Source organism: Canis lupus, chromosome X (assembly GCF_003254725.2).
Source record: "Canis lupus dingo isolate Sandy chromosome X, ASM325472v2, whole genome shotgun sequence".
Lineage (NCBI taxonomy): Eukaryota > Metazoa > Chordata > Mammalia > Carnivora > Canidae > Canis > Canis lupus.
This window is the reverse complement of record NC_064281.1, coordinates 29,487,549-29,504,237: the sequence shown is the minus strand read 5'-3', so window position 1 is coordinate 29,504,237 and position 16,689 is coordinate 29,487,549. Positions and strand designations below refer to the sequence as shown.

At 37.1% G+C, this 16,689-nt stretch overlaps 1 long non-coding RNA gene across 1 annotated transcript in view; it reads left to right on the top strand.

The window, feature by feature from the left end:
• Nucleotides 1-405: 405 nt before the first annotated feature.
• Nucleotides 406-16,689, top strand: part of LOC112654910 (uncharacterized) — a 42,004-nt gene continuing 25,720 nt past the window's right edge. Inside the window, exons 1-2 of the long non-coding RNA XR_003133465.3 lie at nt 406-861; nt 963-1,279. This is a non-coding gene — a long non-coding RNA (uncharacterized LOC112654910). The remainder of the gene's footprint in view (nt 862-962; nt 1,280-16,689) is intronic.

Genomic DNA, 16,689 nt, shown 5'->3' with positions numbered 1-16,689 from the left:
GACTTTATAAATCAGGTGAAGTTGCTCCAACACATGCTATATATGTAATCCATAAATACAAGGTAACAATAAAAGTTTGGGGCTCAAGTAAAGCTCAGATTCAATTTAAAACAATAGTTCATTTTCTAAGAGAATTTCTACATGTCTTTTGCCTAACTACACAGTGCTAATAAATTCTGTTGTTTGTCTTTGTATATGTGTGTGTGTATTTACTTGTGTTTTACAAGAGAACTAGAAGTGATACAACATTGGTGGAGTTGAACCTCTTTGGATCTCCCAGCATCTGATGATATATGAGAAATTTTGCTTGTTGCCTATGTTACCTCCTAATGTTCTAGATTTATTTGACTGAACATTCTAGCTAGATACTGTTGTTCTTTTTCACTGTTTATTTGTATTCTTCTTTAAGCCAAGATCTAATTAGATGATCCAGCAACATGAACAAAGCTGGACTTTCAGTCTTTGCCATTGTTCAAATAATTATTAATTCAATTAAAATGAAATTATCATCTTAAAAGTCTTCATAACAAGAAAAAAATTTCCGTAACTATGTATGGTGATGGATGTTAATTACACCTATGAAGTGATTATTTTGCAATATATACAAATATCAAATTGTAACAAAACCCAAATTCGTCTGCTTGATGTGCAGGAAAGACAACAACTGAGGTATGGAGTATGCAGGGAGGAAAGGGTTTATTCAAGAGGCAGCATTGGTGGTCCCATTAACTCTTTGGTTACCAGTTTGAAAATCATTATGTTGTACATCTGAAACTAATATAATGTTATATGTCAACTATACCTCAAAAAATGAAGGCATATAAAAAGAAAAACCTGGACCTCAGTACCCTCTGACACCAGGTAACTTTTCTTTTCTTTCTTTCTTTCCTTTTTTTTTTTTAATATGTTTTATATCCTTGGAGCTGCCTTTCAAAGTAGCTAAAGTTCCTACCTCTCTACAGGTCTGGGAAACTGCTGGAGACACTCTGGATGTTGGAAGGAGAAAAGCTGATAAAGTTCAAAATTGACTAGACTGTGTCATAGTGGTCATGGAATATCTGTCTAGCTAAAGAGATGTCAGAAGAAAAGATTGAAAATAACCAGATCTTTCATAGGAAGCTTCCCTCCTTCCTCAGTGCTGACAATGGATGTCAAAGCAGATTGACCTGCACTCAGATTCCTGTTTATTAAGAAGTCAATATTCACATTCATGGATAAGAGTATGGATACTAAGCACTTAAAGAAGAGTTTCAACGCTTTGACAAATATCTCTGAGCATGTGAGTACATACACACACACACACACGTATAGTGAAAGCAAGATAGAGAGCAAGCATCTGTCTTACTGTTTCGCTGTCCTTATTCAGAAGAATGTGAGAAAACCATGTTTTCCTTAACCCTTCATATGTCCAAAGAACCAGACTTCAGGTTATCTGCTGCAGAATTTAGTACTTAATCACCCTTAATCAACCACTATCCACTATAATCAAATGTCTATTGAGTGCTCACTAAATTCAAGGGGTTTTGATACAACTTTGGGGTTGAATATTACATTTCCATATTTAAGCTTTCTTCTTCCTATATCTTTCATTTGTTATTTAAAATTAATCCTCTTAGTATTGCTCACATTTTGAGTTATCCCTATTGCAAATTTTCTTGACTTGTCTTTCCCACCTCTCACCTACCTGCTTCTAATTTTTGTCCCTCATTTTCTTTACATAAATTCATTCTGCAAAAGTTTTGTCAGGAAGCAACGTGGAATTTAGAATTCTAGAGGTCTATTTCAAAATTATTATTATAATTAATATATTAATACTATTTTATTATAGTTTCTTGAGCTTATGCCATATACCAGACATTGTAAAAAATGCTCTAAATATATTAGCTCATATAATCTCCATAAGAAAAAATATATCATAACAAGGGAATTATTTTTATTTTACCATCAGTTACATAAATATTATTCCTCTAGATCTTTATTTACTCAACTTAATAAACAGTCTTTATGTACATTTTGTATAAAGCAATGTATAAGTTACTGTTAAACAGTGATTGGCCTAATGATCTTTTTCTTAATAAGAAAAACAAATAAGCAGAAAACCACAATTATAATAGCAGATAATAAGTACAGTGGTAGAGATATACTTGGCGTCTCATAAGATAAAGATAGGGATGTCAGGAGAATGTTTTGGAGGACATAATATGCATTTCTTCTTGAAAGAGGAGTTAACCGGATAGACATGGTTGGTATGGATGTGGCCATGGGAAGTGTATCCCAAGTGAAAGGAAAATAATATTAAAGGTCTTGGAGACATGATACATATGACATTTTCAGGAAATTTGAAGGAAGACAATGAAAGAAGAGAGAACACCAGATCTTGTGCGCTGGTTAACAGCAGTTTCTTTCCCCCTCCCCCTCCAGCTTTATTGAAGTATAATCAACAGAAGACAGTGTGTAAATTTAAGGTGTACAAAGTGATGATTTGATAAACATATATTATGTGAAATGATCACCACGGTAAGTCAGTTAATGAGTTTCTGAAGTTATACAGCCTTGGTACAAATCCAAGTTCTATACATTGTTAACTGTTATTGAGTCTTTTTGAGCCTTAAATTTATATCTGTATAATTGAGATAGTTATAATACTTCTCTTATAAAGTTTTGTTAAGGATTAAATGAGGTAATAGCTTCAGAATTTTTTATAATAGCCTCTGTCATGTAGCAAATGCTATAGGAGTGTTGACTGCTATTATGCTCTACCAAAGAGACTAAACGGATATGCTCAGATTTTTGTTTAACAGAATATCTGTGGAATAACCAAGAAAAATAAACAGTGGGCCTCATAACTGCCCCCCAGTGAGACCAGACCAGTATAGTACATAGGTTAAGAATGTCGCATGCACCAACAAAGATAGAAATGTATGTGTATGGGGAAGAGGAATAGGTGTAGTTTGGGCCTGAATCAGGACATTTATTATATAGAAAAGAAAAATCTGTTCTGAAAAACTAGCTGTGTTGTGGTTCTGCTTACAGAAATAAGAAAAAAAGTAGGAAAAGGTTTTCTTTTGAATATCTTGTAATTCTCTTGTAGAGAATTTATATAACTTTTCAAAAGAAATTAAGATAGGAGGTCCTTAAAAGAAATAGTAAGATTGCAAAAAAAAAAAAAAAAGAAAAAAAAGAAATAGTAAGATTGCTGGTGGTGATGGTGATAATGATGGGGGAGATGGAGAATAGACAAGGAGTTGCTTTTAAAAGTTTGAATGGTTTAAATGAATATTTCTTAAATGCTGAAAGGGAAAGAATTAATAGAGGTTGAGAAAATAAGGATATCTTAATCTCTGCTTGAAGAAGTGAGAACATATAGAATCTAGAACACAGTTAGAAGGATTGTCACAGTCTTAAAGAATACTTCCTTCACTAGGACAGGAAGGAGAACTGGATGTGACTGCAGACATTTTAAGGAGATACACTACTGACACAGTAATCATTAGTCAGAAAGGTAAGCAATGCCTCCAGATGTTTCTTGCTGGGAAATTATCTGTTTAAAATCTGTATGTTGCTTGCCTGAGAAATAAAGGCTACTCACTAAACCTTTCCTAATTCCTCATATAAAACATCCAAAGGGAGGAGGATAGTTTATGAATAGGTTAGACTAAATAAGCTTTGCTTACTTTTAGAAATGGATGAAGGATTCAAATTTTAGTTTATCAGAGTTTTTTCTCTTTTACTCAAATGATTAGAACATTAAACAAACCAATGACTTATTTTGTTTTTCTTCTGCCTTTGCTTGCCACTCAGCTAGAATCTAGAAAGTAAGGAGGCTTGAGTTTGGACACCTGCCATATCATCTACATTTCTGCTTACTTGTTCTCCCTGGGAGCTTCCTGTGGTTAACTCCTATTGTCAGAACCAAGCAAAAATGTCCCTTCTTCAAAGAGATCTTCTAATCTTACAACTGAATCATGACTAGCGTTATATTTATGTGTCTTAAAATAGGCCATTTTTTTGTGTCAAACAATTATCAATATTTATGATTGCATATTGTTGGTATTGTTTCAGTGTTGCTTTCCCACAAGACTGAATTTTGGAAAGATAGGTACAGAGTATATTTTATGTAAGAATATATATTTAGCTTATAGCATGTAACTGGTCACATTTTAAACTTTCAGTAAAATGTGTGTTGAATAAATTAGAGAAGGATTAAAACAGAGTATGGTCTGCTTTGACATGAAGCTATTTAGGCCTACTTTAGGAAAAATGGATCTTTTTTATGTGGTCCATTTTAGTTTACCACACCTCACTGCATTGGGAAATGTGGCTAGGGATTCAAGTTGATAGTCTTACTGTGTGGGCTCTCTCTATAGTTTAGATATTGTTGATAATGCTGCTGTAAACATCAGGATGCATATATCCCTTCAAATCAGTATTTTTGTGTTCTTTGGGTAAATACCTAGAAGTTCAGTTGTTGGATTGTAGGGTAATTCTATTTTTAACATTTTCAGGAACCTCCATACTGTTCTTCAGAGTGGAGTTTGCATTCCCACCAACAGTACAAGAGGGTTCCCCTTTCTCCTCATCCTCGCCAACACCTGTTGTTTCTTTTGTTGTTAATTTTAGCCATCCTGACAGGTGTGAGATGGTATCTCATTGTGGCTTTGATTTGCATTTTCCTTATGATGAATGATGTTGAGCATCTTTTCCTGTGTCTGTTAGACATCTGGACATCTTTTTTGGAAAAGTATATATTCATGTCTTCTGCCCATTTCTTAAGTGGGTTATTTGTTTTTTGGGTGTTGAGTTGTAAATGTTCTTTATAGATTTTGGATATGAACCCTCTATCAGATATGTCATTTGCAAATATCTTCTCCCATTCTGTAGGCTGCCTTTTAGTTTTGTTGACTGTTTCCTTTGCTGTGCAGAAGATTTTTATCTCTATAAAGTCCCAATAGCTTATTTTTGCTTTTGTTTCCCTTGCCTGTGGTGACATGTCTAGTAAGAGGTTGCTCTGGCAGAGGTCAAAGACATTGCTGCCCTTGTTCTCTTCTAGGATTTTGATGGTTTCCTTTCTTACATTAAGGTCTTTCATCCATTTGGGTTTATTTTTGTGTATGGTGTAAGGAAGTGGTCCAGCTTCATTCTTTGGCATATTGCTGTCCAGTTTTCCTAGCACTGTTTGTTGAAGAGTCTTTTTTCCATTAGATATTGTTTCCTGCTTTATTGAAAATGAGTTGACCATAGAGTTGTGGGTCCATTTCTGGGTTTTCTATTCTGTTCCTTTGATCTGTGTGTCTGTTTTTGTGTCAATACCATACTGTCTTCATGACTACAGCTTTGTAATATAGCTTGAAATCTGGAATTGTGATGCCTCCAATTTTGTCTTTTTCAGAATTGCTTTGGCTATTTGTGGTGTTTTTGTGTTTCCATACAAATTTTAGGATTATTTTTTCTAGCTCTGTGAAAAATGCTGCTGGTATTTTGATGGACATTGCACTAAATGTGTAGATTGCTTTGGATAGTATAGACACTTTAACAATGTGTGTTCTTCCATGCACACTGATGTTTATAGTAGCATTGTCAATAATAGCCAAACTATGGAGAGAGTTCAAATGTCCATTGAATGATGAATGGATAAAGAAGATGTGGTATATATACACAACAGAATATCATTAGCCAATCAGAAAGAATGAAATCTTGGAGCTTCAGGTGGCTCAGTCGGTTAAATATCTACCTTCAGCTCAGGTCATGATCTCAGGGTCCTGAGATGGAGCTCCACATCGGGCTTCCTGCTCCATAGAGAGCCTGCTTCTCCCTCTTCTTCCTGCCCGTATTCTATCTCTGTTGCTATCTCTGTATCTCTTAAATAAATAGATAAAAATCTTTAAAAAAAGGAAGAATGAAATCTTGCTATTTGCAATGACATGGATGGTCTAGAGTATATTAAGTGAAATAACTCAATTAGAGAAAGATGAATACCATATGATCTCACTCATATGTGGAATTTAAGAAAGAAAAAAGATGAACATATGAGAAGGGGGAAAAGAAAAAAAGGAGAGAGGAAAACAAGCCCTAGGAGACTCTTATCAATAGAGAATAAACTGAGGTTTAATTGAGGGATGTGGCTGGGGGTTGTGCTAAATGGGTGATGGGTATTAAGGATAGCACTTGTTTTGATGAACACTGGGTCTTCTATGTAAGTGATGAATCACTGAGTTCTACTCCAGAAACCAATATTGCACTGTGCTAACTACCTAAAATTTAAATTTAAAAAATAATTAATAAATGTTTTACAAAAAAAGTCTTACTATAACTTTAAGTTCCCATGGTTTGTTTTACATTTATCTATTTAGAGCACACAATTTCCCTTGCCACCCAAAGATATGGCTGTGGTCCACAGCAAGATTAAGATGATTTTGATTCCTCTTTTTGTAATTCTACCAATAAGCACTGCAATATTACTGTAGGTTGTAAACCATTTGGGGAAAGGAGTAAGTGATTGTAAAAACAATCAGTAAATTTTAGGAGAACATTGGCTATATCTGATTGGAAAATTGAAATGATTTTGATAAATTCGTAAGTTTAATTCTATTTAATTGGATGCTCTCAGCATTTCCCAGTGTCCTTTGTTTTCTTTTTGTAATATAACTTGATTTATTGTTTCTTATTTAAAAACAATGTGTGGGGGAGCATATTTTGCCACCCCAGAATGTGTCTCTGGCATGTGAGTTATTTTAAGCTGATTACTTTTGGGAAACAGAAGATTCAAGACATTTTTCTTTTTTGCCTTTCTCATATTGCCTAAAAGGATTTAGATGGTGGGCCTGCTCCAGGAAGGGAGCTATCACCATAGATAACTATAGTATGATTTAAACTAGATGTAGATAGACAGGGAGGAACTGAGCAAGACCCTTTTGATCAAAGTCCACTCTGTGTTTCATTATTTCTGTATGGCCCACCAAACATTTGTTTACCAAACATTTATTCTTTCCATTCCTCCTGTGAATTGCTTTCATTCCTTTTGAAGCTGCAGACTCTTACTTCTTCTCCTTAGTCCAGAATGACTTATATGCATCATTTTTCCTTTATTTGAAATTTCTCATGTTTATGTAGATTCCCTGTATACATGTAATTACATATGATTTTCACCTGTTAATCTGTTTCATGTCAGTTTACTTCTTAAGACTAGCCAAAAAAACCTTAAAGGTTTCAGGAAAATTTTTCATCTACAAGAATTGTAAGCATCTGATTGCAAAAAGCCTAACTAGCTGAACACTAGACCAGCAGGTAAAGAATTGAACAACAGATTAAAATTAATTTTTGATGTCTAACACATCATTAGTCAGTAGGCACAAAGGCAAGTGATTATTTTTTTTTTACTTAATTCAGGAGCGCTAGACTGAAGAACACAAAATACTTTATCTTTGTATTTAAAATTTTCAGAGCACTGTAGGTAAACCTCAAAAATGATAAGTAACTTGGTTTAGAGGCATCAGCTCTGCTAAAATTAAGTCTAAAGTTACTATGAATCTTATAATAAAATTATATCATGCATTTTTAAGCCCTTCCCCATTATAAGGAATAACTCACAAGGCAAGACAAGATTTATTTACATAAAATATAGAAATAATTTCAAGCATACAGAGATTATTTCAGACTTTTGGGTTTCTATGCAGTAATAGCAGCTTCTTAAATCCTAATTTTCCAAACATGCTGCAAAAACCATAGAGATCAACCAGGAAAGAAAATAAAACCGCATAAAACTCATGCCAACAGCATAACTAGAAGTTAAAGAATACTATAACTTGAAATTACATGTAATAGGAAAACTCCCGAAACCAACACAACTGGGCTTTGAAGCCCAGGCTGAAGAGAAGATTCAGGTGAGACTGCTTGCAAATCATGGGCATGCAGCTGGATAAGGCGAGTGCCAGAACACAGATACATTTCTCTTGGAAAAATGAGGTCTTTACTTTGAGTGGGGAAATAGTAAGAACAGGTATGAAACAAGAAGGACCAGAACACTTGCTAGTGAGAATCCAAAGGAAGGAACGTATGAGTGTGGGACCAGTGATGACAATCATAGGAAGATACTCCTTCTGGGGGAAAAGGAGGAGTCCACTCCCTGGACTTTTGAAAATGAAGAGAAAGGGTAAAGTAAAGGGAATTAGAGGTTGTATAGGAAATAAATAATAATACAAAATCCAAATATATAATCGTCTCTTTATTGTCATTCATTAAAGGAACCACACTTCACTATGGTAATCATAGTCTAACTCTAGAACATAATTAGGACAAAAAAGAGTTATATATGATTATAGAGTTTTGACATATTGATTAGCTAGTACCAAGAGCAAAAATAACATTGAGATCTTGGTTTTTATTTTTTTTTAATTTTTTCTTATTTTTTAATGATTTTTTTTATTGGAGTTCAATTTGCCAACATATAGGATAACACCAGTGCTCATCCTACCAAGTGCCCCCTCAGTGCCCCACCCAGTCACCCCAACCCCCCGCCCACCTCACTTTCCACTACCCCTTGTTCGTTTCCCAGAGTTACGTGTCTCTCATGTTTTGTCATTCTCACTGATATTTTCACTCATTTTCTCTCCTTCCCTTAATTCCCTTTCACTATTTTATATTCCCCAAATGAATGAGACCATATAATGTTTGTCCTTCTCTGATTGACCTATTTTACTCAGCATAATACCCTCCAGTTCCATCCACATCGAAGCAAATGGTGGGTATTTGTCGTTTCTAAAGGCTGAGTAATGTTCCATTGTATACATATACATAGACCACATCTTCTTTATTGATTCATCTGTCGATGGACACCGAGGCTCCTTCCACAGTTTGGCTATTGTGGACATTGCTGCTAGAAACATCGGGGTGCAGGTGTCACAGTCTTTCACTGCATCTCTATCTTTGGGGTAAATCCCCAGCAGTGCAATTGCTGGGTCGTAGGGCAGATCTAATTCTCACTCTGAGAGGAACCTCCACACAGTTGTCCAGAGTGGCTGCACCAGTTCACATTCCCACCAACAGTGCAAGAGGGTTCCCTTTTCTCACATCCTCTCCAACAGTTGTTGTTTCCTGCCTTGTTAATTTTCCCCATTCTCACTGGTGTGAGGTGGGATCTCATTGTGGTTTTGATTTGTATTTCCCTGATGGCCAGTGATGCGGAGCATTTTCTCATGTGCCTGTTGGCCATGTGTATGTCTTCCTCTGTGAAATTTCTGTTCATGCCTTTTGCCCAATTCATGATTGGATTGTTTGTATCTTTGCTGTTGAGTTTAATAAGTTCTTTATAGGTCTTGGATACTAGCCCTTTATCTGATATGTCATTTGCAAATATCTTCTCCCATTATGTAGGTTGTCTTTTAGTTTTGTTGACTATTTCTTTGGCTGTGCAGAAACTTTGTATCTTGATGAAGTCCTAATAGTTCATTTTTGCTTTTGTTTCCCTTGCCTTCATGGATGTATCTTGCAAGAAGTTGCTGTGGCCAAGGTCAAAAAGAGTGTTGCCTGTGTTCTCCTCTAGGATTTGGATGGAATCTTGTCTCACATTTAGATCTTTCATCCATTTTGAGTTTATCTTTGTGTATGGTGTAAGAGAATGGTCTAGTTTCATTCCTCTACATGTGGATGTCCATTTTCCCAGCACCATTTATTGAAGAGACTGTCTTTTTTCCAGTGGATAGTCTTTCATGCTTTGTCAAATATTAGTTGACCATAAAGTTGAGGGTCCACTCTGGATTCTCTATTCTGTTCCATTGATCTATGTGTCTGTTTTTGTGCCAGTACCACACTGTCTTGATGACCACAGCTTTGTAGTACAACCTGAAATCTGGCATTGTGATGCCCCCAGATATGGTTTTCTTTTTTAATATTCCCCTGGCTATTTGGGGTCTTTTCTGATTCCACACAAATCTTAAGATGATTTGCTCCAACTCTCTGAACAAAGTCCATGGAATTTTGGTAGGGGTTGCATTAAATGTGTAAATTGTCCTGGGTAACATTATTATTTTCACAATATTAACTCTTCCAATCCATGAGCATGGAATATTTTTGCATCTCTTTGTGTCTTCCTCAATTTCTTTCAGATGTGTTCTGTAGTTTTTAGGGTATAGATCCTTTATCTCTTTGGTTAGGTTTATTCCTAGGTATCTTATGCTTTTGGGTGCAATTGTCAATGGGATTGACTCCTTAATTTCTCTTTCTCCAGTCTCATTGTTAGTGTAGAGAAGTGCCACTGACTTCTTGGCATTGATTTTGTATCTTGCCACACTGCCAAACTGCTGTATGAGTTCTAGCAATCTTGAGGTGGAGTCTTTTGGGTTTTCTATGTACAGTATCATGCCATCTGCGAAGAGAGAGAGTTTGACTTCTTCGTTGCCAATTTGAATGCCTTTTATTTCTTTTTGTTGCCTGATTGCTGAGGCTAGGACTTCCAGTACTATGTTGAATAGCAGTGGCAAGAGTGGACATCCCTGTCGTGTTCCTGATCTTAGTAGAAAGGCTCCCAGTGTTTCCCCATTGAGAATGATATTTACTGTGGGCTTTTCCTAGATGGCTTTTAAGATGCTGAGGAATATTCCCTCTATCCCTACACTCTGAAGAGTTTTGATAAGGAATGGATGCTGTATTTTGTCAAATGCTTTCTCTGCATCTATTGAGAGGATCATATGGTTCTTGTTTTTTTCTCTTGTTGATATGATCTATCACAGTGATTGCTTTACGAGTGTTGAACCAGCCTTGCCTCCTGGGGATAAATCCCACTTGGTCATGGCGGATAATCTTCCTAATGTACTATTGGATCCTACTGACTGTATCTTTTTGAGAATTTTTGCATCTGTGTTCATCAGAGATATTGCTCTATAGTTCTCCTTTGTTGTGGGGTCTTTGTCTGGTTTTGGAATTAAGGTGATGCTGGCCTCATAGAACGAGTTTGGAAGTACTCCATCTCTTTCTATCTTTCCAAACAGCTTTAGGAGAATAGTTAGGGTTTCTTCTTTAAACGTTTGATAGAATTCCCCAAGGAAGCCATCTGTCCCTGGACTTTTGTGTCTTGGGAGGTTTTTGATGACTGCTTCAATTTCTTCCCTGGTTATCTGCCTGTTCTGGTTTTTCTATTTCTTCCCGTTCCAGTTTTGCTACTTTGTGATTTTCCAGAAATGTGTCCATTTCTTCTAGATTGCCTAATTTATTGGTGTATAGTTGCTCATAATATGTTTTTACAATCGTTTGTATTTCCTTGGTATTGGTGGTGATATCTCCTTTCTCATTCATGATTTTATTAATTATAGTCTTTTCTGTCTCCTTCTTAATAAGGCTGGCTAATGGTTTATCTATCTTATTATTCTTTCAAAGAACCAACTCCTGGTTTTGTTGATCTGTTCCACAGTTCTTCTGGTCTCTATTTCATTGACTTCTGCTAAAATCTTTATTAACTCTCTTCTTCTACTGGGTGAAGGTTTCATTTGCTGATCCTTCTCTAGCTCCTTTAGGTCCAAGGTTAGCTTTTGTATTTGAGTTCTTTCCAGTTTTTGGATGGATACTTGTATTGCTTTTGCTGTATCCCAAAGATTTTGAATGGTTGTATCTTCATTCTCATTAGTTTCCATGAATCTTTTTAATTCTTCTAAAATTTAATGGTTGACCCTTTCATCTTTTAGCAGGATGGTCTTTAACCTCCACATGTTTGAATTTCTTCCAGATTTCTTCTTTTGATTGAGTTCTAGTTTCAAATCATTATGATCTGAAAATATGCAGGGGACAATACCAATCTTTTGGTATCAGTTCAGACCTGATTTGTGACCCAGTATGTGGTCTATTCTGGAGAAAGTTCCATCTACACTTAAGAAGAATGTGTATTCAGTTGCATTTGGATATAAAGTTCTGTAGAAAAAAAAAAAAAAAAAAAAAAAAAAAAAAAAAAAAGTTCTGTAGATATCTGTGAAATCCATCTGGTCCAGTGTATCATTTAAAGCTCTTGTTTCTTTGGAGATGTTGTGCTTAGAATAACTGTCAATTGTAGAAGGTGCTACATTCAAGTCACCAAGTATAAGTGTATTATTATCTAAGTGTGTCTTAACTTTCGTTATTAATTGATTGATATACTTGGTGGTTCCCACATTCAGGGCATAAATATTGATGATTGTTAGGTCCTCTTGTTGGATAGATCCTTTAAGTATGATATAGTGTCCCTCTTCATCTCTTACTACAGTCTTTGGGATAAACTTTAGTTTATCTGATAAGAAGATGGGTACCCCTGCTTTCTTTTGAGGACCATTTGAATGGTAAATGGTTCTCCAACCTTTTACTTTCAGGCTGTAGGTGTCCTTAGGTCTAAAATGAGGCTCTTGTAGACAGCAAATAGATGAATCTTTCTTTTTTATCCAGTCTGAAACCCTGTGCCTTTTGATGGGATCTTTAAGCCCATTCACATTCAGAGTTACTAGTGAATGATATGAATTTAGTGTCATCATAATACCTATTCAGTCCTTGTTTTTGTGGGTTGTTTCCTTGGATTTCCTCTTTCTTTTCCAGAGTCCTCCTTAATATTTCTTGCAGAGCCGGTTTGGTGGTCACATATTGTTTCAGTTGCTGCCTATCTTGGAAGCTCTTTATCTCTCCTTCTGTTCTGAATGAGAGCCTTGCTGGATAGAGTATTCTTGGCTGCATGTTTTTCTCATTTAGGACCCTGAATATATCCTGTTAGCCCTTTCTGGCCTGCCAGATCTCTGTGGAGAGGTCTGCTATTTCTAGTACTTCTCCCCATAAAGATGAGGGATTTCTTGTCTCTTGCTGCTTTAAGGATCTTCTCTTTATCTTTGGAATTTGCAAGTTTCACTATGAAATGTCGAAGTATTGAATGGTTTTTATTGGTTTTGGGGGGGTGTCTCTCTATCTCCTGGATCTGAATGCCTGTTTCCCTCCCCAAGTTAAGGAAGTTCACAGATATGATTTGTTCAAATACACTTTCTGGTCCTCTGTCCCTTTCAGCACCCTCTGGAACCCCAATTAAATGTAGATTTTTCCCTTAATCTTTCCCTCATGATCTTTTGTTTTTCTCTTTTTTCCTCAGCTTTCTTCCTTGCCATCAACTTGTCTTCTATGTCACTCACTCGTTCTTCTACCTCTTTAACCCTCATTGTTAGGACCTCCAGTTTGGATTGCATCTCATTTAATTGATTTTTAATTTTGGTCTGATTATATCTAAATTCTGCAGTCATGAAGTCTCTTGAATCCTTTATGCTTTTTTCTAGAGCCACCAGTAGCTTTATAATTGCGCTTCTGAATTGGCTTTCTGTCGTTGAATTGTAATCCAAATTCTGTAACTCTGTGGGAGAGAGTACTGATTCTGATTCTTTTGTGGTGAGTTCTTCCTTTCAGTCATTTTGCTCAGTGCAAAGTGGCTAAAAACAAGTTGTATTGGAAAAAGGAGAAAAAGAGAAAAGAAAACAAATGGGCGGGGGACAAACAAAAAACAAGGAGGGGTATCCTCTGATTCTATATACTGTACATCCCTAGACTTCCCCTGGAGCTTTCCAGTGCTGCTTGGTCAAGAACTTGCTCTTCCCCTTTCTTTCCAGCTGGTCTTCTGGGGGAGCGGCTCCTGTGCTGATTCTCAGGTGTGTGCACCTGGGGAGCTGCCTCGTCCCCTGCCAGTTGCAGGGCTCAGTGGGAGCTGTTTATCCTATGAGGCCCCTGCTCTCTTGCAGCCCCACTCAGCCCCAGGTACAAGGTGACACCTGAAGGAACAACAACAGTGGTGGCGGCCAGCTCCCTGGCCCTCGAGTCAGCTACCGCAGTAACTACCTCAGCTCCCAGTCTGCAGGGGCCTGGATGCTCCAGGGGCGGGGGCGCTGATCTGCACAGCTCGGGGTCACTCTGGCGGCAGGAGCGTCATTGCTGCCCTGTGTCCTCCCAGCCTCTGCCTGTCCCGGGGGGAGCACCAGATCCTGGGCTGCGTCCTCCAGTGCCCTGGGCTCCAGGGCCTGCGCTGCTGGAATTGCACCCCCAGGGCGCACAACCCCCTCCGCGGTGGAGCCGCTGCTTGAGCCGCTGCCTGAGCTGCTCCTGGGGACCCGCCGCGTTCGCCTCAGGCCTTTAGGGAGCTCAGCCTGCAGTGTGTGGTGCGTTCTCCCTTGGAACACACCTCCTCGGTTAGTGACGGGGAACCTGGGGGCTCCACTACCCCTCCTGGGATCGTGCCGGAGTTCTCTGCGAGCGCCTTTCCGTCCGGGAATATTGGTAAAGTTCCTGCTTCTCCGGGGCTGGACTTTCCTGCCCAGAGGCTCTCGCCGCCTGGCCTTAGCCCGGCTCCTTGCGGGGGCCCTCCCCAACTGGATGCTTTTTTATTTCTTTATTTTTTCCCGTCTTCCTACCTTGATAGAAACAGGAACTCTTCTGACTGTAGCATTCCAGCTGTTCTCTCTTTAAATCTCAGGCCAAATTCGTAGGTTTGCAGGATGATTCGAAAGTTATTTAGGTAAGTTGGTGGGGACAGGTGACTTGGGGACCCTACTCTTCCTCCATCTTGCCCCGCCTCAGTGAGATCTTGGTTTTTAAAAGTCATTTTCACTCCTTAAAGATATGGCTGATTATAGGAAAGGTCAGAGATAGTACAACTTGAACAAGCAAAAAGGAAGTACCCAAACACAAGTGACACCATATCAAAAGGATTCAGGATTTACCTTCAGCATGAGTCCAATGGATAAGTTTGGTACAATTTGACGATTAAAGAGAATAATGGTAGTAATGTATTATACTGCATTCAATATAATGAAGAATATAATAAATATTCATAATTATTTTGAAAAGAGAAAAGATACAAAAACTAGTAAATTATCTCTTAAAACACAGGAATTGAGGTTATACCAAATGATCTCAGCAAATAAATGTAGAAAGAATTTCAGAATTAGAAACTCACTATTTTGTAACCCCTGATGTAATAATTTATTCAGAGAGGGATCAATAGCTGAAACCATATTGTAAAAAACTGGAAAGAACAGGATATTCACAATCCCTCAGATTACTTACTAATTACAAATGGAAAATATGCCTTTACAACTGAGAGATTGGTGGTCACATCATAAATCACTGATAGCATGATGACCTGACATTATGTGCCTATTGATGAGATGCACAAGAAGTTACACAATATCACCTATATTGTATCCTTGCCAGATATATTTTACCTGAATCTAAATATAGCATTCAGATGAATATTGGATGTGTTTCATATTGAAGAACTGTAAAGGCCTTGACTCTGTAAAGGATTTAGTGCCTTTAAAAGTAGAGGGCAGCAGATAAACTCTTTTAGATCATGGAAGACTAAAGAGCCATCATAGCAAAATACAATGGTTGAATTGGATTGAATCCTAGGGAAAACAGCAGCTAAAAAGTACACTTTAGAGAAAATGAAGAATGTTTTAGTATTGTGGGAGAGGAAAGATAATTTTCCCTCTGCTCTTCTAGGTTCTTGGGTAAAACCCTCCTCCCCTCAGTATAATAACAGATTAACAGGAGAAACATGAACAGAAGTTTATTTATTTATTTATTTATTTATTTATTTATTTATTTATTTATTTAGAACAGAAGTTTAATAGCATACATACCTCCTGTATGCATGGAAGATACCCAGGAAAACTGAGTAACTATCTAAAATGGCCCAAGCCAGTACCTTAAGTAACATCTCCAGCTAAAGACAAAAGATGTTAGGGTAAGGAGGAGGCCAATTAAGGGAGGTTATCAGGAAAAGCACAGTAAACAAGGGTAAGGTTGATATGCAGATTTAAGTTATTGCCTTTTCCATTTGTTAAGAGTTTCTAGAGATTTAGAGTCATTCTTCTACTCATATGGGGAAACACCTTTACAAATGGAAATTTGTAACTGAATCAAATGAGATTTCATCCACCCAATGCATAACAGGCCGATGGGGGAAAAGAACCTGACACTGAGATTTTGCAGTGAAGAAAGGCTATTTATTGGTGCAGTGCCACCCAGGAGAATGAGGAGCTTATGTTCAAAGTCCCAAATTCCCTAATAATAGCTTACAAGTAAGGTTTTTGTTTTTGTTTTTAAGTAGGCTCCATGCCCAACATGGACCCTCAAATCATAGCCCTCAAATCAAGTCACATGCTCCACTAACTGGATCAGCCAGTCACTCCCAATTGAGGGTTTTTAAAGGCAATATTTAGAGTTAGGTCCTTGGGTGTAGTGACTTTCAATGATTGGTGGAGAATGAAGTTGTGTTTTTGAGGTGTTATCTTCTGTTCTTTAGCTCCAGCATGTCTAGAGGATATGTTCCACTTTAAAGATGACAGCTCTGAAAAACATCTCTATTCTATAACAGAGAGTTAATAAAATGTATATTCTGGCAATACATCCTGTGACTTCTATCAATAGTAATTTATTACATTTAAGTGATTGTGTACATATTCTTTATTTATTACTACCAATTATATTAAACAACACATACCTAAAATTCTACCACAGAGATCAGTGTGGCTTTTCTATAGTTTAACAAGTCTGACTTATATTCCATTCTCTAGTAGTATTTTTCCCAGACATTTTCAGATTTCTCTAATAAATGTGAATGTCCCTTACAAAAAGGGTAACTTTTACTTGGTTATCAGAGCTTCTTCTGTATCTGCTATTTCTAAAAAATAATCAGCCTAAAATAAT